The sequence below is a fragment of the Odontesthes bonariensis genome, chromosome 2 (assembly GCF_027942865.1).
Source record: "Odontesthes bonariensis isolate fOdoBon6 chromosome 2, fOdoBon6.hap1, whole genome shotgun sequence".
Taxonomy (NCBI): Eukaryota; Metazoa; Chordata; class Actinopteri; order Atheriniformes; family Atherinopsidae; genus Odontesthes; species Odontesthes bonariensis.
Genome location: NC_134507.1, coordinates 34790009 through 34816811, shown reverse-complemented (window position 1 = coordinate 34816811; position 26803 = coordinate 34790009). Strand labels below are relative to the sequence as shown.

General features: G+C 43.5%; 1 non-coding gene and 1 pseudogene across 1 annotated transcript; one reads left to right on the top strand and one right to left on the bottom strand.

Moving 5' to 3' along the window:
* Nucleotides 1-6901: 6901 nt before the first annotated feature.
* On the bottom strand, nucleotides 6902-6973 carry trnap-cgg (transfer RNA proline (anticodon CGG)). Its single transcript has one exon. It is a non-coding gene; the product is annotated as a tRNA-Pro (tRNA).
* Nucleotides 6974-16251: 9278 nt separating this feature from the next.
* Nucleotides 16252-25096, top strand: LOC142387924 (uncharacterized; annotated as a pseudogene).
* The last annotated feature ends 1707 nt before the right edge of the window (nucleotides 25097-26803 follow it).

Genomic DNA, 26803 nt, shown 5'->3' with positions numbered 1-26803 from the left:
CAGTCTGCATGCCGAGGGGCTTGCATTTCTACACCTGTGGCCATGGAAGTGATGGGAACCCCTGAATTTAATTATCTGGATGAGTGAGTGAATACTGTTGGCAATCTAGTGTATATTATACAGACATAAAATGGCAAGTGATCTGACACAATTGAGAAAGAGATTAAAGAAATAAACAAGGAGTAAGAAAGGGGTTTAATATCTAGCTGCAAGGTATTATGGGACATAGGTGCTGTTTGTTTTGGCAGGTGCTGATTGTGACTGATGAGGCAGCTGGAGTGGAGGTGATGGGCGTGATGGAGAGCAGCACAAGGGGGGTGCTGGAGCTCCTCATGTCCAGCACCGAAGTCTTTTATATTTCCCAGGACTTGTGGGAGCCCTGGAAAACGGTAAAGTCTTTCTAAATATAAAATATATTGGGAACAAAATCATTAACATTGAGGCAGTGGAAAGACCCTGCCCTCTGGCAGAATACATTTCATATATATGTATATAGTTTACACATAGTTAATATTGTTTTATGTTCTATATTTATTAATGACGTTTCTTTGAAAATCTAATAAAAATGAATTTAAATCCAGCATTTGGCTCAGTTGTATTGCTGTGGTAATATAGTCTGTGAAGATGAAGTGAAGATAAAAACTCTCCCAACCAAGGCTCAGCTCTGAAATACTACTGACAGGAATTTCAGATGTGAGATGGTGACAGAGGGAGGACACCTGGAAGAAACCCTGGACACAATCAGACTTCAGATTTATTCATCTATTCAATAAAGATATATTTCAGTACTCTGTTTTAACGTAACATATAACAGTACAGATGCACATGTTCATTTATTTGTCATTTCAGTTCAGTTTTATTAACACAGACACAATTAAAAGAAGTAGCTTAGCTAAGGAATCCTACAAAATGCACCGTAACTTCTGTTCAATCCCGAGCACGCACAGAAGTGTGGGAAGAAAAAACTGAGTTTTAACAGGAAGAAAGCTCCATCAGAACCAGAACCAGGAAGGGCGGCCATCTGCCTGGAGCAGCTGGGGCTGAGAGGACAGAAAAGAGGGGACAACAAGCAGCGGAACACCAGGCCAGGGACACCTGCTGAGAGAGGAACAAGTTAATGACAACAATGATGTCACATGTACATGGAGAGGAGAGGAGCATCATGGGAGCTCCCCCAGCAGGCTGGGCCTACAGCAGCAGAACTATGGGATGTTTCAGGCTCAGCTGAGCCATCCCTAACTATAAGCTTCATCAGAAAGGAAAGTTTTAAGCCTGATCTTAAAAGTAGAGAGGGTGTCTGCTTCCTGAAGCCAAACTGGCAGCTGGTTCCACAGAGAGGGGCCTGATAACGGAAGGCTCTGCTCTGCCATTTACACAAAAGGGGGAGATTAACATTATGCAGGACAGGTCCGATCCCTCGGTCAGTATATAGCTCATGCAAATTTGACTGTATCCATTGAACTTATGATAGAATCATGCACCGTATTAGTCATTTTGGGGAACTCTGATTAAAGTTTTAATAATGTCTCTTACTGATGTGGCAGGAAATGCCCATGAGTTTCCGGCTTGTTGAGATTATTGACCAATCAGGTCTCACCATCCTGGTTATAAACGCTAGATGGTGATTCATGTTTTACGATTGAACTCGGGTGTTGAGTGCCATCCGCCCATGTACTGTTGTCACTCGGATAGATCGTCTCCCTCTGTGACCCCCCCGTGTGTCTGGAACGCTCCCAGTAAGTTTGATTCTCACATGTCATCAGTCTTGGTTGGATGTATATGAAGCAGGTGGTTTTGCCTTGGGTAGATGCGCTCGTTTCCAAAGGTGGATAAGCCTCACGCTGCCGCTTGCGTGGATCACCTGGCTGATTGGTATGTAACATCTGCATCCCAGAACGTCCAATTACTGCAATCGTTTAGTAATATGTTTTATTTATGCCCAGGATTCTAGACTGGCTCCAAACTGCAGGAACGCTGCTGCTTTGCCTTTAAGTTTCATTTCTGTGACCTGGATTTTACGCAGCCTCTGGTTGATCAATTCGTATCATTGTTTGATAACGGAGGACGCCGCTGATGCTTAATTGATTCATTGTTTATTGTATGTCTTGTGTTAAAACTGTAAATATATTGTTTAAATTTCCTTTTTTTACATAAACTTCTTTTTTTTTTTTTTAATTAATTCTTATTTCAGGCGCTGGAGAGCTTCCAGTGGTGGGGATCAGGGTCCTTCTGGTGGCAGAGTCTCCCTAGTGTGGTTGCATGTGTTGCACATTTGGGTTTGGGCTGCACCACCGTGTGATTGTGATTGTGAGTGAGAGTGTGACGTGTGCTGTGGGGTGATGTCTTCCTCCTAACCTGCCTCCCCCACTGGTAAGCCTTAGCATTATTATTACAGCCATTTCCTCATTGTTTTTAACTTGTTTTTAAACCTTATCTGTTTTAATAAAATGTTTTTCATATTGGAACACGTCTACTGCTTGGGGTAAAACGGACCTGAGTGTCTTTGATTTTGGGATTGCAACTGCAGCATCATATCACATTTTTGTTTAATTTATTTTTAAGTTAGTTCCCTGGGTGAAATTCCCAGTGTGGCGTTGTCGGGTTTTAACTGTCAGCTTATATTCCCATTGAGCTCGGTTCGCCACACTGAGATTACATTTTATAACATTTAAGTCTACAGTAATGTAATGTAATGTAAAGTCTAACACACCATGTTATTGTGATTAAAATTAAAGGTTACGACTCTTAAATAACAGTACAACAGCTACAAGACGTCCAGGTTACACATATAACAGGGCGAAAATTGACAGGATTTGAGGTGAAAAACACTTTGAAAGATGGAAGTTGTAATAATCCTAAACCTGTCACTTGATTTCATTGTAAGACACAATTTTTTTTTGTACTATTAACAAAATTTCAACAAACTTCTATAACTGCTTAACTTTCACAAATGTGCACAGTCATCACTTGACAGACAAACATACATTTATATCTAAATATCTGTTGTTGTAATATAATGTAAATGTAATATAAATATCTCAAGTGTTTCCAGTTAAAGCGAGTCTGCCATGTCAGCAGAAAGTATTTCCTTATTGCTGAATATACTGTCCTGTTCCTGTGGGCAGTGTCAGTGATTGACAGATAAAGCAGCCAATCAGCACATGATGTTCACTGCAGGGCAGCTGCTTACTCGTGTGTACAGTATCTGACTAAATACATCCCAAAGAAGGAAAGTGGTCTGTCAGAGTACCTGCAAACTGTCATGGAGAATTCCAACATGGACAGAGTTAATGAGTGTGATGAGATGAGAGCTGTCATGCAGGCTGACTCCAGAAAGAGAGAGATCAGTGCTCAGGAGTGTGTGACTCGTGCATGTGGAATAAAGATGAAGAAGTGCTCACGCAGTGTTGTGTTCATTCCTACTGATGACAGTCCAGTGAAAATGAGTCGCCCCATGTCATTCTTGGAGGACACCCCGTCAGAGTCTCGTAATGTCTGGATGACGAGTTTGAGTGACAAATACAAAGCCAGACCCGAGACCCCAGAGTATGAGGAGATGTGCTCGGCTGATTTTGCTGCTAGCTGCAGGTTTGTCAGTGCAGACCACTCAAAGCGTGATGGTGTTTCACCACTTCTGAATGAGCTGGGATTTGTCCAAAGGCGGAAAAATGATAAGCCCTCTGTCATCAGATATTACCAATGTTCCAAGGAGAAACAGCCCGAGCAGTTTTATGCCAGATTACTGAGACTGTACCTTCCTCACCGATCCGAGTATGAAATACCAAGTGCCCATCTTCCAACCTACGAGTCTTTGTACAACTCTGGCTGGGTGCAGCTCCCAGGCTCAAACCGTCCTGAGAGCGTGAAAAACATTATACAAACACACAGAGACTAATATGAGAAACACACTGAGGAGATTGAGAATGCACTTGTAGAGTTTGAGGAGAGCAGAGAGCATGTGATGGATGAATGGTGGAATCTGGCTCCTGAATCTGAAGTTGTGATGATGAGCTGCAGCAAAGAGAGCCAGACGATGAGCAGGAACATGTGCCCGACTATTGTCCTCAGTCTGCTGCTGTGACAGAAATGAGAGCCATCAGAGAACCCCCAGCTGTGGATCCAGCTGTGCTGCGGCAGATGTATCAGAACCTGAAGCAGAAGCAGGCCCAGTGGTGGCTCCTCCATAGGGGCGAATTGTGCGACGCACTACCAAACACAGAGTTTTTTTTTTTTTTTAATCTAGTTGCTAAAGTGGGACTGATCTACTAGGCAAACTGGTTGTATATGTCATTGTCCAATCAGATTAAGGTCCCGCCTGGTGTTGCTACGCCCATTTTGTGCGATTTCTGTCAGGGTCGAATTTGCACCAGGAAGTTCCCATTGACATGAATGGGACCTCGGTTTTTTTCAAAAATCCTGCTCCCAATGCATTTTCTATGAGGGTTTATGTGCTCGCACAAACGACGCACAACGTGCTTTCGTCATATGTCTGTTGCGCGGGACCATGAATGTTCTACTTGTTGTTGTAACATTGTGGTTTTCAATAAAGAAAAAAAAAAAAACATTCTATGAAGAAGATGGCGAGTGTCGAGTGAAACAATACGTTAGTGTTTCTGACAGAAGTGCCCTTTAGTCGTCGTACTGATGCGGAGAAGGAAGTTTGGAAGAATTTTGCGGGATTTTCGGGCTCGCCTTGCGAGGCAAAGATGAAACCCAGGGCTCCACCAACCCTGTTATTTTTCCAGGTAGTATAACTTACCCTTTTGTGCTCAATCATTGACTTGTAATGATTTAAATCTTTTATATAATGTTGACAATGATAGCAGAATGTATAATGACACATTCATTGTTAATGGTGCAGTATTATATTTAAAAAAAAGAGAGAAATCTCACATAAGTAAGCTGCACTTAACCATGTTTGACAACTGGTTATGCTTTTCTAAGTCATATTTTCCAAAACTTCAATAAACACTTGACTTGGATTTATATGCTGTCATTTTAATTACATTCTTTAGAATGAAAATTGAATGAATCTTATCATTAAGAGCTTGTGTGTTTACCTATTTCATAGAATCCTGGAACAATATGAGGAAAATAAATAAATAATGGTTAAGGTGTAATATCAACTGATTGGCAAATTATGCAAAAAATAACAAAAAATGATTTAAAATCATTATAATAAATTATGCTACCTAGACAAATATACCTCAGTCCTATGGACTTTTATGGTACTTATGGACATAACGGGGGGACATTGCAGTCACTTTGGTTATTTGGCAGACCAAATAACCCCTCGACTCTGCGTTGTGTTTATTTAAGGAAGACAAGGAGTTTCTGGATGATTGGACATTTTATTTCCTGTGTGGGAGCATAACAGGTTTGCATCAGTGCAATCGGTTCAGCTTCGCACAGCTCACTCTGATGCAGCTTTCACAGACTGGAAATTGCACTACCTAAAAAAAATGTCAGGAGCCGCCACTGAGCAGGCCTGTGTGTTCCATGCTATCAGAGACTGCTGCATTAAACTTGTGTGTGGCCTAAATCCAGAGCAGTTTTTCTTTTATGTCAACGGTGGTGCAGGAACAGGAAAGTCCCACTCCTTCCAAAGTGGGATGCATGCCGTCTCTCCAGGTTTTCTCCAGAAAGATTGCCAATTATCTATGTAGCCCACGTTGTTTGCTGGACACCATCTAGACAACCAGCGATTGTAGGACGACATGCAACTAAACATGTCATCACTGGTCAGATTTGGCAGGGGTCCAGAGAAAACTACGGAGTCCCACATTGTTTTGGCAAAATTACACACCGATGCAACATTAATTTTAGTGACCTCCGATTGGCGTAACCGGGTGTCATTAACGCCGACGTGAATAACTATTTTACCATATTTACGTTTATCCTTAGCCAGCAGTTTTAAATAGGATTCTATGTCGCCCGCTCTGGCCCCTGGAATGCATTTGACTATGGCCGCTGGTGTCTCTAATGCCACGTTTCTGACTATAGAGCTGCCAGTTACCAGGATTTTGTCCTAAAGCGGGTGTGTCGCTGAGTGGTGAAAATCTATTTGAAGCATGGACAGGTCGATGGTGAACAACGGGCTTTACTTTAGAGCTATGCCTCTTCCTGACAGTCACCCAGCCACGTTGTAATCCCGGCTGCTCAGGTTCTGCTAGGGGGAGGCTAATTGAGCTAGCTACGCTAGGTGGCTCCACACTGGCAAAAGGGACCTGGCTCGCTATCGGCTGATTTTCAACAGTGCAGAGCCGAGCTTCCAATTCAGATAACCTCGCCTCCAAAACTACAAAAAGACTACATTTGTTACATGTACCATTATCGCTAAAGGAGGCAGAGGAGTAACTAAACATCTGACACACGGAGCAAGTGAAAGCAGGAGATGGAGGGAGAGAACTGGTAGCCATGCTAAGCTAGAGAACCAGACACACCGCTAAAAAGTGAGAATAAAGATTAAAGATCTGTAGGAGTGTGTTAGAAAAGAACGGTAAGCTATAGAGTTAACTATGCAAAATTGTGTAAGTTATAGGTAGAAATAAAATGATTATCAGTAGTCCAAGAGGATAAATAAATTCCACAGTGCACAAGCAAGGTAACAGTAAGTGATGCAATACGTCTTACCGCAAAGCAAAGCGTCACAGCGTCAATCAACCACCACTTCACCACAGGGCCAAGACTCCTTTAATGTTGGGGATGTTCAGTCTATGTCCTCAATAACTTCACTCATGTTGAGTGAAGGGAGAGCCAGCTGCTACAGCTCCAAACAATATAGTAAGACAGGACATTTTTCCAATTGTTATCAGCACTCTTAATGATCAATTTGGGTGAGATCAAGGAAGGTACCCAAAGTTAACCATCAAGCTTTCCGTAAGCTTTTCTTAGAGTAGGAGGGCTTGTCCGGGATTTGAACCCGGGACCTCTCGCACCCGAAGCGAGAATCATACCCCTAGACCAACGAGCCAGAAGGTAGACATTTTACGTTTCATGAGAGCGGGGGGGTCAGCTGACGTAGCCATGGAATCTGTGGCGTGCATACATAGACATCAGGGGCTTCATGTACAAAGCGTGCGTACGCACAAAATAGTGGCGCACGTTTTCACGTCAACATCAGATCAAGAACGAAAAGACCGTGGAAATGTGCGGTGCCTCACGGCAGCTTCAGGGCTGGCGTACGCACTTTTCTACAGCTGCTGATTCTTTGGCGACACCTAAGGTGATGTTGGGAAACTGTTATAATAAATAAATGTGAAAACAATTAGTGCTCAGACAGTGATGTGCACACCTGAGACACATGAACAATTAATACTGATAAACTATTAACACACCCATGTGTCTGCAGTTACACGAGCGGACATAAAAACAGCGCAAAGTGGTGCAATGCATACTATTAAAAACAATGGCTGCTTAAATTAGAAGACTTTGCAAATGGTGCAATTCGAAGAGAGCGTGTGTTCACTACAACAGAGAGGATTAGCTGGCACATGATGGCGACTGACTCATCAGCCGTTTTGAGGGAAATCCTCCTGGAACTGTACGCAGAGCTGCGGCCGGCGTTGGAGCGCAACACAGCGAGGAGGCATGCGCTGCCTGTGCCCACAGGTGATGTGCACACTGGGGTTCCAACCGGGGCATTCCAGAGGTGATGTGCACACTGGGGTTCCAACCGGGGCATTCCAGAGGTGATGTGCACACTGGGGTTCCAACCGGAGCATTCCAGAGGTGATGTGCACACTGGGGTTCCAACCGGGGCATTCCAGAGGTGATGTGCACACTGGGGTTCCAACCGGAGCATTCCAGAGGTGATGTGCACACTGGGGTTCCAACCGGGGCATTCCAGAGGTGATGTGCACACTGGGGTTCCAACCGGAGCATTCCAGAGGTGATGTGCACACTGGGGTTCCAACCGGGGCATTCCAGAGGTGATGTGCACACTGGGGTTCCAACCGGGGCATTCCAGAGGTGATGTGCACACTGGGGTTCCAACCGGAGCATTCCAGAGGTGATGTGCACACTGGGGTTCCAACCGGGGCATTCCAGAGGGAGCTGGCCTACCGATTGGGACTGTGCCAGTCTACCGTGACCAGAGCCATGCCAGCCGCGTGGGACAGAATTAATCGCATCTCAGCCACGTATATCAAATTCCCAACAGGCCAACATTAAAGACCTCATGACACCTGGAGACGACTTTTTTTTTGTTTAGTCTGAAATAACTATTATTTTCGAGTTGAAATACATTTTTGTGATAAATATGCCCGGTTCTCTGTTATTTTCGAAATTTCAACGCACGCCACTGAAATCCACAGGCCAGTGTCCCGCCAACGTTCCAACATAAAAATGACGTATGCTCCGGAACGTCTGCTCCCTCCTCCTCTCTCCTCTCGCACACTTTAGACTGTTCGCGGCAGCACACCGACTCATCTACTACTGGCATTGGCTCACACCTCCCACAAGAACACCTAAAGCAGGGGTGGCCAACCGGTCAGAGACTAAGAGCCGCATTTTTACTGTGTTACCACAAAGAGCCACACTATTTGGAAAAATGACCGAATTCTCTCTGTTCCATCCGTCTGTTCTTGACTCGCTCTCTCGTCTCAGTCACATCAAAGCTGATATTAAACCCACGAACCGAGCAAAATGAGTCAAAAACAGGCGTGTTTGGAAAGCTTCTTCCCTCTGAGGAGACAGAAGAAGAGGCTAAGAAAAAGAAAGCTGCATTTTGAAGACATGTTTCAGCGTTACCATAGCGACCAGAGAGCGTTAGGAGGCAGAGAGGATGTTACGTCAGGAGGACGCTGCTAATAAAGTTACATCCAAGTACACAGTGGATTCAAGTTTATTATTATATTTACTAAATACCACAGAGTCTGTGATGGTATCATTTAATTTGTAGTATTTATCCGCCACACCTGAAAGGCGTGAAAATATTGTCTGACATTAAAAGAAAAAGAATAAAATTATATCCAAGACTTGTGGAAAGAAGTAAAATGATTTAAAAGCAAATAAAGCAATAAGCAGCAGGAGGAAGCAGAGACACGTCTGCACTCTTCAGAAGCAGGAAGCAAAGTCTGGCAGCTTTAGAGGTCAAGTTAGCGACTGAAAAACTTATCTGTCCTGCGCAGGTCGTCCACTTTTGTGTAACACCCCATCTGTGAATGTATAAGCAGTCATAAAGTTGAGACTTCTTCAGAGCTGCAGCCAGCGCTGTTTCTCTCCTTCAGGAAGTCAAATTAAACTGAAACGTTGATGCGGTCTCACTGAGCTTTGTTAACAGAGGTTTCCTCCACAGAGGACAAGCTGCTGATCCTGGATCTGCTGAGATGTCCCAGGTCATTGTTGGCTTTGGTCCTCATACATTTAACTTTGTCCTGAGAAAGGAGAAGTTCCAAAAAGGGAAACAGGGACTGCCTTTGCATTTGACATAGACTATATCATGCTGACGTTGATCTGGGGCTGCAGTTTTTCATTTAGTTTCAGACTTGTTGGATTGAAATGTTGATGAGTTTCTGTGGCAGATAGGCTCCAGTCCCCCTGAAACCATGTAAAGCAAATGGAAGGATGGGGAGTTTGCTCCATTGAGTGTAAAGTTATCCTGAAGATAACGGGCAGGATTTGAACCAGCTGTTGCACCACTGGCAAGTTATGGTCTCTGTGAAACGCACCAAGCCACCTTCACACTTGGAGATGTTTCTGGAGTGTTTTTCAATTTGTATTTTTAGTGTTTGGAGCTGAAACTTCACTGAGTCATAAGTTTTGATCCCAGAACCTCTGAGGTTGAAAACATTCACCAAACAGTCTGAGCTATTCTTCCAGACACTCCGATGTGCTGTCCTACACCTCTTCTCTCTGGACTTTGACCTATAAACTACAGAAACACATCACCTTACATTCATGATTTTTGACCTTTTCCTGTTATTGAACTCAGTTAGGAACCTTTCTGTGCAGAAAAACTGTTCCACTGAACCCTTTGCTCTGATTTCTGCACAGGCAGCAGTTCCATAATGAATCAGTCGGGGTGTTGAAAGGAATGTTTACATGACATCCAACACAGAACCGTCTCCATTCACCTCAACAGTGAATATCATCTTCTCCCGTCCACACCAGCTCTGTGAAGAATGTTAGCTGCAGTTCTTCATTCACCATCCCGTCTTCTGTGTCACTCAGAACAGCAAATGAAGAAGTAAAGGAAGTAAATCAGATCTTCTATGAGTCCAATGAGTGTGATCCTCCTGACCGTATCCAAACCAGTCAAACTTCTGTTTAGTTCAGTTCAGTTTAGTTTACTTTATTGGTACCCGTAGGTAAACTGGTTTTGCAGTTTAAGAGAGAGATGGGTGTCCTTACATACAAGCTACAAGACACGTGACACATATAAACATGGAATCTAAAAAACACATATAGGCTACACAAGAATAAATAATACAAGGACAGAGCTGACATATAACATACAACATATATGTACGCAAGAAGCAGAACTGCAGTGGGATGACCGTAAGGCTTCATGCAGTTATTGAAGAACTATGGCAGTTAGAATGCAATTTAAGTGCAAAAGCATTGCTACAAGTAAATACATAATCTGCAAGTGCATTGGAAACATAATAATCCACAGGAAATTTGTCTTACATCTTATTTAGCAGAATAACTGCAGCTGGGAAAAAACTGTTTTAGAATCTGTTGGTTCTGCAACCAGGAACTCCCAGCCTCCGTCCAGAGGGGAGGTACTGGAATTCATTATTCAAGGGGTGTCGGCTATCATCCAGGATACCCATTGCTATCCGCTGTAGTTGTCTTGTGTATAGGGAAGAAGGGTGCAGTTGTGTCTCCCCAATTAGTTTGCTTGACCACTTGACAATTTGGTATAGGCGGTTCTTGTGTGTAAGGGGAATATTGCCAAACCATGATGCTAAAGAAAAAGATATAATTGATTCAATAAAAGAGTGATAAAACAAAATCATCATGGTCTTGTTACATTAAACTGGTAAAGCTTCCTCAAACAGTGTAACCGCTGTTGTCCTTTTTTGCATATAGCCTCACAATTCTCCCGGAGATTTAGTTTGGCGTCGATGATTGTCCCCAAGCATTTATAGGATGTAACTTGTTCCACTATTTGACCTTTCATAGTGGTGGCCTCATGCCTAGGATTGTTTCCAAAATCAATGTGCATATCCTTTGTTTTTGCTATGTTCAGTTGAAGATATGATTCCTCACACCACTGTACAAAATCTTCTACTATTGGTCCATGACCTCGTTCGTTCTTCTGTAGCAAGCTTACAATGACAGAGTCATCTGCATATTTAATTATGGTCCTATTAGCAAAAGTACTCTGACACATGTTTGTATACAGGATGAACAGGAGGGGTGAGAGTGCGCACCCTTGTGGCGAGCCTGTGGAGGAGCAAAGTTGACTGGACATGACTCCATTCACCCTGACTTCCTGTGTCCTATTAATTAAAAAGTCTAAAATCCAACCAACAAGACTAAAACTTAAAGAAAATTGTGTAAGAAGACGGTTTATTAAAATGTGTGGTTGGATGGTGTTAAAAGCTGATGAAAAGTCAATAAATAAAACTTGTGCATGTGACCCACTTCCTTCAAGATGTTTTAGAAGCTGATGGAGTAGGGTGATGGTAGCATCTTCCACTCCTCTGTTCGGCCTGTAGGCAAACTGCATGGGGTCCAATGCATTTTCAGTGTGCCTTAAGATGTGTGACCCTATCAATTTCTCAAAATTTTTCATTACAATTGAGGTTAGGGCAAAGGGTCTAAAATAGTTCAAAGTACTTGGCCTGCCACATTTCGGGACAGGGACCACAACAGCGTGTTTCCATACCTTGGGTACATGTTGTGTCTGCAGAGATTTATTAAAAATGAGCTGGAATATTGAGCTCAACTCTTTTGCACATGTCTTAATTACATGCCCACAGATATTGTCTGGTCCATAACTTTTATTAACCTTTGTCTTGAAGAAGACATTTTCAACATCTCTACATGTGATGCTGGTGTGCTGACCATCTTTGAGTTTGCACTGGAGTTTTCCAATTTCCTGGCTGAAATCAAACTTATCAAAACGGTTATAAAAACAATTCAAGGCATTTGCCAGCTCATTATCAGATTTAAAACCTTCAAGGGATATATGGTTACTTTTACTTTGGTTCTGGATACCAGCTATAGTTTTCATACAGGACCAGGCAGAGCCAAGGTTATTCTCAGCCATTCTTTGTTTGAGTTTGGACTTATATCTTTGTTTGGCTTTAGATATCTCAGTTTTCAGTTCTCTGGTGGCTACATGTAGATCAGTAGCAGTACCCTGCTTGTGAGCCTGCCTTTTTCTCTGTAAACAGCTTTTAATAGTCCCATTTACCCATGGCTTGTTGTTTGGGTAAATCTTGATCTGTTTACATGGGATAATCATATCCCTACAAAAAGCCACATATGAACACACCACATCAGTGAGTTCATCCAAATCATTACAGGAGTCTGTAAAAGTGTCCCAGTCTGTGCAGTCATAACATTCCTGAAGGCACATAACTGAATCCTCAGCCCATTCTTTTACTTCCTTGATTTGCACTTGTTCCCTTCTCAAGACAGATCTGTACTTGGGAATGAGTTGAACACAGTTATGGTCTGCAGAGCCCAGCGGGGGCAGTGGAATCGATTTGTAGGCGTCCTTCACTGTACCATAACAGAGATCCAGTGTCTTTCCCCGCCTGGTTGGACAGGTGACATACTGATAAAAGTCTCTCACGGAATGTTTTAACGTCACATGATTGAAGTCACCTAGGATAAAGTTCGGAGCGTCGGGTGAGAGTGACTGTAATTTATGCGTGACATCCGAAATAACATTTAGGCAATGGTGGCATTTGCCTTCGGGTGAATGTACACGACTGTTAGAAAGATTTGCGGAAATTCGCGTGGCAGATAGAATGGACGCATTGACACGGACAGGAGCTCAATGTCGGGTAAACAGATGTTTTCTCTGACAGTCACAGAAGTACAGTAGCGCCTGTTCAGGTATACACATACCCCTCCGCCGAGCGTCTTCCCCGTTATGTTAGCATCTCTGTCCGTCCGGATAGGTGATCCAAAACCGTCGATCCACAGTTCTCGGTCCTGGTCATGCCCAGACAACTAGGTCTCCGTGAAGGCCAAGACGCAGCATTCCCCAAAATCCTTCTGCAGCTGGACGTTTCCCTGCAGCTCATCGAGTTTATTCCTAAGGGATTGCACATTTCCTAAAATCATGGTGGGGAGGGGGATCCGTTTCAGACACCGCTTCCTCCGGCGTAAACGAACACCTCCGCGTTTGCCCCGCTTCCTCTTTTTTCCCTGCCATGCCGAGTGTTCGGGCTTGTGATCTTTTCTTATACAGTCTGGTAAGTTTAAAACCGGATCTGGTGTGTTGTGCGCGCCCTCAAAGCGAAGTTGAAGCAACTGGTCTCTGCTGTACACAGTTCTTGCTTGGGCGGCCTGCATTATGTCTCGGGCAAGCAGCAGGCATGACACCAGAATCCAAGTTACAACCAGATAGAAAAGTTCCATTTTTGTTTTGTATCGTCAGTTCAGGGTGAAATGACGTGGACAAACTTTAAACAGACTTCAGACAAACGTCAGGAATTGGCTTGAATTGGACTTACTATCTAAGTGCCTTGAGATGACATTTGTTGTATTTGGCGCTATATAAATAAAAATGAATTGAATTGAATTGAATTAAGACTTATACAACCGATTAAAACAAACAAACATGTCGGACGCCAAACTCTCTCCCTGCCAGTCGCTGCGTGTGCAAGCGCCTGTGGCTCTTGCTCACAGTTCAGGTTCAGTTGAAGGTTTAGTCAGTGGTGTTATTTATTTAGTCATTTACAAATCCTCTGAAAAGTAGATCATAATCCAACTGAAGTTTGGTGGATTAAAGCCTGCTCTTTAAAGCACAGAGCAACGACACCTCCCAAAGCCAACCCTGTCACTGGCTCTAAAGGAGAAGAGCCTGTTAGCGGAGGGCCCTGCTCAGAGTCCTGCTTTAGTGAACTACAGCAACCAAGTAAACCTGCCAGACTTCTGTTGGGATCAGACTGATCTATGAGGGCTTAAAGATTCCACAAAGAGAAACATGCAGCTGAACCAAAATAAAACTTGAACAGAGAACTTACAGGAGAGGTTTTAATGATTTTATGCATCAATCTTTACTTCATTGGCTCCCTCCATGGGATAAAATTTGGAACATTTTCCTAATAAAAGAAAAATATGTCAAGGCTCAGAAAGCACCTTTATCATTGTTTTACTGTGTAATATGTAGGATCCATAAACTCATTTATCACCAGCTCTATCAGCATGGAGAGAATCCCCTTTTCTCCCAAAAGATCCCAGGTGCTGCTCCAGCTGGTGAAATGATATGAGTCCCTCTACAGTTGTTGTAATGTCAGCTGAGATTCAAACTAAAAGACACATTTAGTGTCTGAAACTGTGAGACACTGTTCTATTTCATCCTTACTGACCGCCAGAGGCGGTGCTTTCAAGCACTGGATGCGTATGCGCAGGTCGAGTGTTAATACCAACAACGTCACTCGTGACCCCCTGCTGACCCCGGAGAGCCTATATACTTCCGGCAACATCAGCAGGTCAGTCCTTTTTCATCTTCTCGCTGCGCAAGGTAAGTACTGACACACTTAAAGTAACACCCTTTCGTCAAACTTAATTAGTTAATTGGATGTGACAGGTGAACTCTAGTTGACCCCTGGTCACGAGGTGAACTCTAGTGACCCCTGGTCATGAGGTGTGGGGGGAGGGGCTATAGGGGGGAGGGGGAGGAGGGGGTTAGGGGAGTGGTGTTAGGGGAGGAGTTATGGGAAGGTGTTTAGGTGGGGAGTGGTTAAGGGATGGATCTAAATATTTATTGAGTGTAAAATGAAAGATTGTTTAATGACAAAATAGGGAAAGTTTAAGTTTTAGGAGCAAAGCTGACAACATTTTGAAGTATCGTCGGGACTAGGAATGACGAAAAAATAGCTGTTTGGCGGCTTTGCAGATCCCTGTATGGGTGAAAATAGTATAAAGTAATTAGGTAAGTCTAAATATTTATTGAGTGTATAAATGAAAGAGTGTTTAATGACGGAATAGGGAAAGTTTAAGTTTTAGGAGCAAAGCTGACAACAATTTGAAGTATCCTCGGGACTAGAAATGACGAAAAAATAGCTGTTTGGCAGCTTTGCAGATCCCTGTAGGGGAAAAATAGGATAAAGGTCATGTATAGCCCGTGACTTTGAGGACCAATGAGATGATAGAAGGGTGGGGTTTTGGTAATGTATAAAACCCTGAACGAATCTGTATGTAGAGCGCAATATCAGTGTGAAGATAACTGATTCAGGATGATTAGGACAAGAAGCAGAGTAAAAGAAGAAGAAGAGAAATCTTCGCAGATGGGGGAGAGGTTATTTACTCGGCGCTCTCTCATTTGTGAGACTCCGGTAACTTTATATCAAGATCCTCCATTGGTGCCAGATGCTCCCAAAAGGTGTACGGTGTTCCTGTGTAGAACGCAGCAGCCTCCGCCTGAATCTCTACAGGAAGAATGGTCGTTGGAGCCCTATAGAATGCGTGGAAAATGGGGGTATGTGTTCAGGTATGAAATAGGCGAGCTCTGTCTGTATCAGCTCGACGAAAATGATGAGACTCTGGGGCCTCTGACCAGCGTGGGTATGCTAACCTCCAACGACTGGGGAGTGTTGAAGCTAGCAACCCCTCGTCGTCGTCCTGGAGGATTTCGGGAAGAGGCATCAGTGAAGGTAGAATCAGGAGAAAGCCAGGGACCTCCTGTTAAACGCCCGAGAGTGATGACTCCTCTAAATGATACCGAGATAGCCCAAACAAGGATGGCTTTCAGTGCGGTGTGGCAATCGAAAACAGCAGTCAGTGGTCGCTGGTTCTTTCGTGCAAGCTCCCGGGAATCTAGTGATAAGATAGACGGGGATCTTTTTGTTCTTGAGTGTTTTAACTCTGACTGTGGTGTGTTTAGAACGATGCTAGCACTACCTCACGCAGCATGGATGGAGAAGATGGATGAAATAGCGGAGCGGATTTCCTCGCTCTTCCGCAGCTGTCAGAATTGGGTTGAAATTCTGGCAGTCAAGAAAACACTGGCTGTATAGACATACCGCCAATCAAGTACTACCTCCTCCTCCTCATCCTCCACCCCCTAGACATTAACCACACCCCCTAACCTTTAGGTTTATAAAGAGACATTGCAGCATGGTCAGGAACTCAGCAACCAACACCGAGAGCAGGATGAGTACTAATATTCAGAAGACCACGTGCGGGGAGATCCCTGATTGCTGTTCGGTGGATACTTCTCCCTCGCTCTTGGTGCAACCAGGGAGTCCATCTGAGGCATCCGTATCGCCGCAGTGTCGATCACCAGACTATGACCTGGAGCCGTACCACCCTCCCTCACGATCAATATCACCCGAGTACTTACCATCCTCTTCACCCGAGATTGAGTTCTCCCCCACGGCACCCGATGACAGCCTCGTAACGCTCTGCCGGGTAGGATCTAGCATCAACACCATGGCCGTAATACCGGAGGAAGCTGAGTCTGACAACTTGGAGGACTCTCAGATTCCACCAGGCCAGGGTACATCGGCTGGCACTCGGGATGACCGAGGAGTGGAGGACGTGGATGAAGGAGAAGAGGGGGATGAGGGTGAGGATGAATTTGATGGATGGGTACATTCGGGGTTTATCAAAGTTGTAAAAACTGCAGTGTTACACCTCTTGAATGAGACCATCAAAAAATTCATGGTAGAATGCTGCTATGGATGCACCGTGGACCATCCTAGTTTACGACAACATCAATGTATGGATGTGATGGAGGAGGACTTCTTCCATGTCCATTACTACAGACTGATGCGGAAACTTTATAATCAACGATTCGTTGCTTCTATTCAGCATCTTTTGACTGCACGTAGGATTCGTGAGGATGACGCGAGAGTCACGGCTGTGGCTGAAGCTTACTTGTACGAACTGACGGTAATGAAACAAATCAATACAGCTATTCAGGACATGTACGAACACCTGATTGGAGAGGATGCTGAGAAACTGCAACAACTTCAAACCATGACAAAGTTTTGGGAGGGTTGAAGAAGAGGGATGTAACATTTTTTCATTTTATAAGTATTTAGACTAATGATGTAATCACGTACGATGTTGTTATAACATTTAGCTTTTTCTACTTCTTAAATTACTGTCATTTATCCATTGTTCATGAATATATAAACGTGTGTATGTGTGTATATAATAAAGATAAGATTGAAATATACATGCGTTTTATGTTTTTTCATCAGTACAAGTCTGAACCTGCATAAGATAAGATGACTGAAATGAGATTAATGAAAAAGGTTTACTACGATCCTGGTCGACCAGGTAGTTTTGGGGGAGTAGAGAGTTTACGTAAAGCAGTGCAGGATGAAAGTGGTAGGAAAGTTATGTACGAAAAAGTTCAAGAGTTTTTATCAGGGCAAGACGCCTATACTCTACATAAGCCTGCAAGAATCCGTTTTCCGAGAAACAGAGTTTTTGTCACCAGCCCTTTAAAACAATTCCAGGCAGATCTCTGCGACATGCAGGCCCTGGTGGAACATAACGATGGTTATAATTACCTATTAACCGTCATTGACATATTTTCAAAAAAGGCGTACGTTCGTGCTCTCAAGAGAAAATCCGCTGCAGAGGTGGTGAAGGGTTTTGAATCTGTTTTTAGAGAAAGTAAGACCCCTAAAAAACTTCAAACAGATGCTGGTAAAGAATTCTTTAACAAGAAATTTAAGGCTTTACTAGAACGCTACAGCATTGAACATTTTGCTACACCCAGTGAAGTAAAAGCATCAGTGATTGAGAGGTTTAACTGTACTTTAAAAACGAGGATGTGGAAATTTTTTACTGCTAATAACACGCTCCGATACCTGGATGTCCTGCAGGATCTTGTGAAAAGTTACAACCATAGTTACCATTCAAGCATAAAAATGATGCCTATGCAGGTGACTTTAGAAAATACCCTTCAAGTGTTTAAAAACCTGTACGGTGGTACTTCAGGTCAACCACGCGCAGACTCCAGGATAAGATTTAAAATAGGCGATAGTGTGAGAATATCTAAACTGCGAGGTGTGTTTGATAAAAAATATGAACAAAGTTTTACAGACGAGGTGTTTACAGTGACTGATCAGATTGCCCGATCTCCTCGTGTATACAAACTCAAAGATTTTGATGGAGAGCCTATCGAAGGTTCCTTTTATGCGGAGGAACTCCAAAAAGTTAAACTGAATAAAGACAAGATGTACCAAGTGGAGGAGGTATTAAAACAACGCACCGTCAGAGGTATAAAACAGGTCCTTGTCCGCTGGAAAAATTGGCCTGAGAAATTCAACAGCTGGGTCAGAGCCAGCGATCTTCGCGGCGTATAAAAAGAAGCCTTCATTACTCCCCACAAGTTACTTTACATCATGAATCGAACGGAAGAGGACGAGGGGTTTTATATCACCCTGCCCTCTAACGCCAGTCTCGATGTCTTTAAGCATAATTCTAGCTCCAGTTTTCGTGTGGTTTTAGCACAACATATTGACTTGGAAGGTTCGTGGCAAGTGGCCTTGACAGAGATTTCCTATCCACATACATGGCACAATGTCCCAAAGACTCAGGCTTATTTTGAGTGGAAGAAGCTGGGGGTGGAAAAGATACATCGCCAGAATATAGGATGTGGATACTTTAAGGAAATGACTCAACTAAAGACAGAGATCGAGAACCAGCTTAGAAAAATAGGTTCTGATATTTACTTTGTCATGGATACGTTTGAAAATAAACTCAAGTACCAGGCAGGTGCCCAGTATCATCTACGATTTTATCCACCATTGAGCTACATACTAGGCGTGGAGTCTGGTGAATGGATTGTGTTTGATAAAAGGAGAGCCCCTTATCCGATGGATTTAAGATCAGGTTTCTACCAGTTTTATTGCTACAGCGATGTGGTTGCTCCACAGATAGTCGGTGATGCGTACGCACCTCTCTTACGAACAGTTAGAGTAGATGGGAAGTTTGGTGATATAATCACGCATACTTTTAACCCAGTCAACTATCTACCTGTAGCAAAGAAGCACATTGAAAACATTCAGATCGAGATCAGAACAGATCAAAATGTTCCGGTAAATTTTACTTACGGGAAAACCATTGTGAGATTACATTTCCGACCGGTGAAAACGCAGCACGTTATGAAATGATGGTCATTCACTCAGATATCAGTGAGAGAGTAAGACATTGAGCAGACATTAACCCCATAGGTGACGCCTGTGTTAAGAAAAAAAAAAGGATAACAAAACAAAGCAACATGGTTAAGATGAACATGAGGGATGACCCTCATCGCTTTGTAAACTATTACGAGAACCAGGTAGGCGGGACCTTGCCCGGCTTTTATGGAGCACCTGTAATGTACGGCCGCGGGATAGGGTCTATATTTTCAAAATTATTCCGTTTTGTTGCGCCCTTAGTTAAAAAAGGCTTTGCTATAGCCAAGCCATATCTGAAGACAGCAGCCACAAACATAGCCTCAGATGTTGTAGGTAAAGCCATGACTAAAATATCAGGAGGTCAAGATGGGTCAGGGATAACGGTTCTCTCACGAAGACCGAGGAAGCGGCCGCCTGGTGAACGTGTGAGAGGGTTACAAATACAGAGGAGGGCAAAAAGGAAGAAGTCAGTCGGGATAAACAGACCTAGGGGTAGGAAGTCTACACAGAGCAGAGATATATTTCACTGAATCATAAATAGAAGGAGCAGGGGCGAGAGAATAAAAACATGGCTCTTTTGCATCACAAATCCCCGGAGTGCACCCTGGCAGAACTGGACTTATTTTCAGTACCTATGACTCAGCTTTCTATAGAGGATAAGGTCTACACGGAAATTAGGCCTCTTTCGGCCATTACTGAGAATGGTCCGATTGAGTTTTTTATACCGGGAGATGGAGAAAAATATCTTGATCTGAATGACACCTTGCTACATCTCCGCGTTAAGATCACCAATGCAGATGGAACTGACCTGGTCAACGATGCACCAGTGGGCCTCATCAATTATCCTCTCAATACACTTTTCAGTCAATGCGATGTTACTCTGGGGGATAGATTAATTTCACAGTCTAGCGCCACTCATCCTTATAGAGCCATGATTGAGACTTTGCTCAACTTTTCTGAAGATGCGTTAAAGAGTCAGTTCAGCGCCGGTCTTTACTATAAAGATACGGCCGGATCTGTTGACTCTATAGTGACCAATAACGGTCCAAACAGAGGATTAAACCAGAGAGCGGCCTCTACAGCTAATTCCAGAGAAGTACATCTAATGGGTCCTCTCCACGGGGATGTCTTTTTCTGTGAAAGACTTCTGTTGAACTCTGTGGATATGAGAATTAAACTAACCAGGGCTAGTGAAGCCTTCTACCTCATGGGAGCTAGAGATTCAACTTTCCGATTGCAGATATTAGGCGCCTCTCTTTTTGTCAAAAAAGTCACCGTCTCCCCGGCGGTTCGTTTAGGCCATACATCCGCCTTAATGAGAGGAAATGCCCTCTATCCTCTGTCACGTGTGAATGTGAAAACATACTCCATTCCTGAAAACTCTAGGATATGTAATCAGGAGAATCTCTTTTTGGGAGCGATGCCTAAATATATTGTTTTAGGCATGGTGCATCACGAGGCATTCACAGGCAGACGCGACCTCTCACCTTTTAATTTTAAACACATGGATATAGAATATCTGGCCCTCTGCCAAGATGGCAGACAAGTCCCCGCCAAGGCATTCCAACCGCAGTTCAACCAAGGCATTTCAGTCAGAGAATTTTACAACATGTTCATCGCTACCGGTCGCCATTTAAAAGACCTCCCTCTGAGTATCAATCGTGAAGAATTTAATAATGGGTATTCGCTTTTTGTCTTTAATCTAAACCCTGGTGAGGATACCGAGGCGTTATCACCTGTATCCAATGGGAATTTAAGATTGGAAATGAGGTTTAGAGTACCGCTACCACATACCACTACTCTAATTGTATATGCGTGTTACGATTCCATTTTGGAGATCAACTCAAGAAGACAGGTGCTGGTGGACTATTATTAAAAAAAGAGAGAGCATGAATAACTACGAGATCGAGAGCCTGCTGCATCACTTACTGGGAGACCTGTTTTGCGGCGTGTGGGCCTGTGACCAGCTCCCCTTACTCGCACAAACGTTTACAAAACCATCCTACTTTATCGTGAACACTCATCCTTCTCACATGCCCGGAGAACACTGGCTAGCTCTGACTTTGGAGGAGAATGGTCAAGCCACCTTTTTTGATTCTTATGGATTACCTCCAGATTTTACTCACTACCCGTCAGACATTGTTTCATTTCTGAAAGATCGATCCTCGGAAATATTGTACCACAACCGCCAACTTCAGAACACCCTGTCCATCGTATGCGGTCAACACTGTATTTATTACCTCTGCAGACGAGCCTGCGGTCTATCTCTGCAGCAAGTATTAACTTCCTACGGTGGTGATGTTCTTAAAAACGATGTGATGGTGTCCAACTTTGTGAAAAAATACCAGAGATGCATCAGAAAGCAGAATGGTGCCTATTTTCATCACAGAGCCTGCTCTTTACAGATGTTCAAAGATTGTTACAAATTGTGAATGCATGGAAAAAAAAAAAAAAAAAAGAAAACTGTACACTCTGAAAAAACTGGGATCAATAAACACTTTATTGAGAACAAATAACTGTGTCTTTTTAATTCATTTCTTACAGAGGTTTAAGGGGATAAGGTATCCCAACGGAGAGGTTTTGTCCTTTTACGCAGACTCTGTCCACCTGCAGCTTCATCTTGCTCCACCGGTCTTAAAAAATGCGGAGAAAGGGTTATTTTCTTTCTGGTTTTTACGATTGGCCTTTTCTCCAAACCACTCGGATCCGTTCTGAGGCGTTGGTACTGATCACGTGCTTGTGGGTTATTCACAGAGGATATGGGTATGTTCAGTTCATTCAGGGTATTAAGAAAACTCATCCAACCTGTCGGTTGCAGGGCACTGGTTTTTCTTTTAAAAGGGAGTAAAAGATTTTTAAGCAAATCAATCAAATGAGACCCTCTCACAGCCTGCCCCTGGTAAATAAATTCGCCCTTAGCGGTCCATCCGTTTCTCTCAGATAATTTTCTCAGAATGTATTCTCCATTTCGACGATCACGCTTGGGGAGGATTTTTAACACCTCATTCGCTGTTGCATCCAGTTCTATCTGAGCGGTATCGTGAACACGATCCGTCTCAGTGGAATCTGATTCAGGTATTGGGTCATTAACGCTTTTACGTTGTAGAGTCACAGTCACTTGAGGTTCCTCTATTTGACCCTGCTTGATTAGGGTGAGATATCTCTGCAACAGAGCGTTATATTTCTTAATTTTTTCATAAGAGTTCATTCCCGACTCATCGAGTATAGCTCTCATTTTACCATCTAATTCCTCCTCCGCCGTTTGTCTGATGGAGGTCTCTGGTTGAGTCAAATGTCTGAACTGATGGGGTGAAATGAGAAACATTTTTTGCGCCGTTCTGAGAGACATGATTTTTTACCTTCTGACGAGTCCACCCACTAGGTCCCCAATTATAGGTGCTAGAGCCGTTAGGATAGGTAGAATAAACCCGCCTCCTTGACTTTTGAGAGCCAGCTGTTTACGTTTTAAACCGCTTCTCCTATCAGCCAGCAGTCTGATAACTTTCTTCTGCTTTTTCAATTTCCGATATTGAGAAGGTGACAGCTTAATGTTACCCTTTAAAATATTCAGAGCAATCTCACACAAAGTCTTAAGAAAATCGGGTGAACAATGACTAAGAATGTCTTTACGTTTCTGAGGTGTGGCGTAGTACAGAGCTCTGAGTAAAGGAGCATTCCTTTTTATAAGGTTCGGGTGTATGTCGTCACGCAACAAAGAAGCCGCAAAGCATTGTGGGAGTTGGGGATATCCCAGGCAGAAAGCGAACGGCTTACATTGAGATACTGCGGTAAGAGTCGAGTGCTACAACTACACCAGTTCGGAAAATGGTTCGTGGGTGTTGTGTGAAGGATTGCTATAATCGGTCTCACGACGGCCATGGAAAGCTTTTACAAAACCGGAGATTTTATTCTTTTCCAACGTGGAAACAAACTCAAGGAGCCCATGTGTCAGAGGTGACAAAGAGGCGTCGGATGGCTTGGGTGGCAGCTGTAAGGAGGACTACCATAACCTTCAACAACGTGTCAAAAAACATGTTTGTTTGCTCCAGACAATTTCATACTGGTAAGATCTGTAATATATTTTAAAATAATAGTAATAGTTTTAATCAGAATGTGCTTAAATGTGTCTGACGGCTTCGTAAACATCCGTTAGCGTTAGCACCAGGATACTGCTAATCGGCATAGAGACGTGATATTTTTTTGTAAACATAGCCTACCTGGGTAAACTATCAAGTTTTTTTGACTTGCTGGGTCGTTGGTTTGTCGAAATATTTTTTGTTTGTTTGGTTGGCAGAGGCGACAACATTAAGTAGGCTACAGTAGCATGTAAACATGACTCAACACCTCAGCATTTCAGAAAAGCTAAGCATTAGTGTGGTTTAACATGAATGGCACAAATGGCACTTAATGTAATGATCTTTGTCTGGCTATATCTTAAATTAGTTCTTACACTTTGGCTTATTTGTGGGTTTAAACCTCTATTATTTAAACAACTATGTGACTGTGTGACTCAATTGCAGATAATTACTCATTCATTTTCAACCAGCTTCACATCCTGACAATATCTTTGTATGTGTTTTGTAGGTAAACCCTCGTATGAAATGATGGAGTGTGACCCAGACTGGGCACCATCCCTACATCTTGGTCACACGGAGGCTGGTGTGGATACTGAACGTTACCGCCGCAGAATGAATCGACAGCAACCTCCTGAATGTAGGCATACACCATCTACTGAAACACCTGCTTCACCTCCTCCCCCTTCCAATGAAGATGATGGCGATGACACCTCTGATACATTGTCGTCAAGTGTGGATATGGACCAAGGCGAGCAGGAGTGCAGTTTTTGTTGCCTGAGGCGTGCAGAAATAAACCGGTTACTCGCTGAGAACCAGCATCTGTAGGAAGAGTTGTCAAAAAAAAATATGACTGAAAGTTTTCTTGAAAATGAGGAGAAGGTGAACTATTACACTGGTATCCCATGTCTTGCCGTCTTGATGGGCGTTCTTGCTGAGATTAGCCCTTGTTTAAAGATTGGTCGGAAGCTGACTGCGTTCCAGATGTTGCTGCTGACCTTGATGCGATTGAGACTCAACCTACCCATTCAACATCTAGCAGACCTCTTCAGTATCTGTCGGAAGACTGCCTCAACAACAATCAGAGACACTGTGTCAACTTTAAACAGTCATTTGAGCCCACTGATACATTGGCCAGAGAGAGAGTTTTTACGTGGAAGCATGCCACACCAATTTGTTGAGGCGTTTGGTAATCGTGTGGCTGTTATTGTGGACTGCTTTGAGATTGGCATGGAAAGGGCATCAAACCTTACAGCGCAGTGCAAAACATTTTCCCGTTACAAACACAAGCACACAATTAAGTATCTTATTGGTTGCACACCACAAGGAGCAGTATCTTTCATTTCTAAAGGGTGGGGGGGGCGTGCTAGTGATAAGCACATTACAGAGTGCTCGGGTATGTTGCGTAAGTTACTACCTGGAGATATTTTGTTGGCGGACAGGGGCTTTGATATTGATGAAAGTGTTGGGTTCATGTGTGCTGAAGTCAAAACACCTGCGTTCACACGAGGACTTTGCCAACTTGAGGCGAAGGATGTGGAGGAAACCAGAAAGATTGCACATCTTAGGGTACATGTGGAGAGAGTAATTGGTTGCATTCGAAACAAATACACTATTCTAAATGGGACAACACCAGTGGTCGCAGTGCTTCCTGGTGAAGGTGAAGATAGGATGTTATTGGACAAAATTGTTTGGGTGTGTTGTGCCCTCACTAACATGTGCTCCAGTATCGTTGTTAAACCATTGTGATGACTAAATAACACCTGATGAATGGACTTTCCACAAAGCAAGCAATTGACATGTGTTTTAAGAAATATTTAATGTCTTGAATAAATATACATATATCAACACTCTTTTTTTGCAATTTTGTTGAAGTTGATTACTATTCCATTAACATTATAATGCTGAACATGAGAACTATGTGAAGTGAACATTGCAGAGAAGTGGTATCAAACAGCGCCACCAAACATGCTGTAGGTACAATAGTGTTTTACTGTACTTTAATGTCTTGCACGTTTCCTAGGCCTAAGCTTGGGGGGTTGGACACAAGATGCCTGTGACAGGGCTGTTGAAGGCCCAGCTTGTGATGAGACTAGGCCTGTGTAATAGTGTGCCACAATCTCTGGCAGAGACACACTGGCAAAGAACTCCTGTGCTTTAGGTAAGACGGCTCTCCAGAAATCCTCATCAGGAAACACCCTGACCACAACACAGTCCTTCAAAGTCCAGACAACAAAGTCACAAAACTCAGAGCCAGTGACAAAAATTTGTGTTTGCACTTGATAAAAGTACCTATGAGTATTTTTTAATGTTACCTTTCCATCAGTGATCTGGAGACAAAAATGTTTGTCTGTGGTACAGGCTTCAGAGATTGAGGTGTTTTGGTGTTTAAAAGGACATTTGACTTCAAGACAGCCATTTCCACAGCAAATGCAATGAACAAGGCCATCAGGTGATGCGCCTACCTCTGGAAATGCTGGGTTTAGAATGAAACCACATTGCTCCACCTTCAGGTTTTCATGGTGGGGTGCTGCGAGAGAAACATAGGCCTGCCTTGCCTCCACCTCATGAATGATTCCCCATCTTGTGGCCGGAGTGGTAGCTGTCTTCTTGGGGTAGCATACACTTCTCACTGTAGACATGGCTGGTTTGGAGATGCTGGTGGAAACAACTGCATGGATGTTGGATGCTGTAATCCGTCCAGCTCTCATGGTATACCATGCAGGGGACCGGTGTTGTCGCCGCGTCTTTGCTTCCACCACAGCTGCTTGGGTGTCACTAATGGCAGTCAAGTGCATGAGTTCCTTACAGTGCTGCTGAAGTCGAGGGTAGACAAAGCCATCTGTACCTGGGTCACGGAGGTGTTGTAAGGACTTTGGTAGAATGCGTGGCTGAACAGGGTCTTTGTACTGATGGAAGTATGTTTTCATGCCACTCAAACAGACAGCTTTGCTGTGTACATGCAGTACTTCGAGTAGTGGGGCCAGGTCATCTAGTGTGGTGGTGGGGTGGTCACATGGTTTTGAACACCCTCTACGGGTACGGATACCTCCCACCTCCTCTCCACTGATTTGCTTCTCCAGTTTTTTCCTCTGTGCTGCGGCAGAGGAAAAGTCTATTTTGTATGCCTCCTCAGGATAGACCTTGTTGATACTACGAGGCATCATCCAGTACGCTGGCACATCAGTGACGGTCTTCCTTCCTCTGGCCTTGACCACATAATCCACCTTGAACAGCATTGCTGCTACATGAGTGCAGGACTCCGCAATGCCAGCCATACAGGTACAATGTGCGCTTTCTACCTCTCCACTGGAGCGGAGGATCACCCATGGTTGGACTGGTGGCTCATTAAGGCGTTGGGAGTGCATAACCTGAAAATCAATTGATAATAGTGTTATGCATTTATGTATCCACATGCAGTATATTTAAAATATATTTATCTTTTGTTTTGAGTTA